The sequence below is a fragment of the Ursus maritimus genome, unplaced genomic scaffold, assembly GCF_017311325.1.
Source record: "Ursus maritimus isolate PB19 unplaced genomic scaffold, ASM1731132v1 scaffold_4, whole genome shotgun sequence".
NCBI lineage: Eukaryota > Metazoa > Chordata > Mammalia > Carnivora > Ursidae > Ursus > Ursus maritimus.
In genome coordinates this window covers 82525814-82527827 of record NW_024426552.1, presented here as the reverse complement: position 1 = coordinate 82527827, position 2014 = coordinate 82525814, and the positions used below count along the sequence as shown (strand labels likewise).

Sequence of the window (2014 nt, the reverse complement as noted above, 5' to 3'; positions counted from 1 at the left end):
AAACGGAGGTTTTGCAAAGTAGAGATGAATTCTGAGAAAATTGAGTGATCACATGCATATGGACAGTTACTCATGCAGACTCATAAGACTTCACTGCGGAATCAGCACCATATCAATAATGCAAACTACGATTTACAGGGGGAAAAAACTGTCATATTAAATCAATGTGGTTGATTTAAATTGGTTTTATACTTTTGTTTGTATTTGATTTGCAGAAGTCTTGGACATTAAAAGGGTTTATACCTAGTTTTATGTCTGTACATATTTTAAGGGTATTTTTTTAACAATCTTTTTTTTTTCCCCTTCAAAAGAGATATACAGAGGTACCTGGTGGCTCAGTCAGTTAAGCATCTGCCTTTGGCTCAGGTCATCGAGCCCCACACTGGGCTCCTTGCTCAGCCAGGGAGTCTGCTTCTCCCTCTCCTTTTGCCCCCCCTCCTGCTTGTGTTCTCTCTCTTGCTCGTTCACTCTCTATCAAATGAATAAAATCTTTAAAAAAAGAGAGAGCAAGAGATACACATTCTTTGATGGAATATAGGGTGTAGCTTTGCTAGGAACTGACTCAGCATTTGAATTCCTGTGCAGATACACGTAGAGGGTGGAACTGTCACTCTGGCCAGAGTGTGCCAGGAGCTGTCGTGGCAGTTATGGTGGCCATTACAAGTTGTGAAAGTAGTACTCTACCCTATATATCAATCTCTATGAACCTGGTTGAAATACTTCTACCCTGAGGCAGGAATCCAACTCAGATGAATTAGGTTGAACTATGTAAAACTGCCTTTTTTGTAAGTCAAAAAGAGCCAAATATCAGCATTTTCTTATCATGTAACCTAATATATGCTCAAGCTTCTTTTCCTTCAAGGAGAGCCTGACCTAAAACAGCATGAATGCATCAAAATAGAGACCTCTTAACAGGCAATTAACCTTCTCTGATGCCATCCTGATATTCATCAATGCCATTCATTCAAAACAGAATTAAAAAGTAAAGGCTTTGGGGTGCCTGGGTGGTTCAGACTGTTAAGCATCTGCCTTCAGCTCAGGTCATTTCAGGGTCCTGGGATCGAGCCCCACATTGAGCCTCACATCAGGCTCCATGCTCATGCTCTCTCTCTCTAATAAATAAACAAAATCTTTAAAAAAAAAAAAAAAGTAAAAGCTTTTTTTGTCTCTTCCTCGGTGCTGCCTGTGGAGGTGGCAGCCATCTTCTACTTGGCATCATGGCCACCCTCGAACTTCTCATGAAGCCCAAGATCATTAAAAAGAGGACCAAGAAGTTCATCCCACACCAGTCAGACTGATAAGTCAAAATTAAGCACAACTGTGGAAACCCAGAGACATTGACAATAGGGTGCACAGAAGATTCAAGATTCAGATCTTGATGCCCAACATTAGAGCAAAAAGAAAACAAAGCACATGCTGCCCAGTGGCTTTTGGAAGTTCCTAGTCCACAACATCAAGGAGGTTGAAGTGCTCCTGATGTGCAACTAATCTTACCATGCAGAGATTGCTCACAATGTCTCCTCCAAGAACCACAAAGCGGCTGTGGAAAGAGCAGCCCAGCTGGCCGCCAGAGTCACAAATCCTAATGCTGGGCTGCACAGTGGAGAAAATGAATAGACAGCTTATGTGCACATTGTATCTGTGTTAATAAAACCATAAAACTATAAAAAAGCTTTTTATATAAAGACAATATAATGAAAAAAAACAGCTACTGAATATACTTAAATTCAATATAAAAAAGAAAGAAATCCAGAAGAAATATAAAATTAGACAATAAAAGTGGGACACTGGAGTTTTGAGAAGATGGTGGAACAGGAGGGCCATGAGCTCACCCCGTTCTGCAGATACACCAAGCTAACACCAAGATAACAGCTACATCTATGCAACTAACTCTGAAAACAACCTATGACTGGCAGAACAGACCTTCTACAGTTACCCACAGAGAGAAGGCCGCATAGAAAAGGGTAGGAGAGGCAGAGACACAGTTGGGAACCAAACCTGCACCACCACCATG

General features: G+C 41.1%; 1 pseudogene; it reads left to right on the top strand.

The window, feature by feature from the left end:
* The first annotated feature begins 1140 nt into the window (after positions 1-1140).
* LOC121100510 lies at positions 1141-1715 on the top strand (annotated as a pseudogene).
* The last annotated feature ends 299 nt before the right edge of the window (positions 1716-2014 follow it).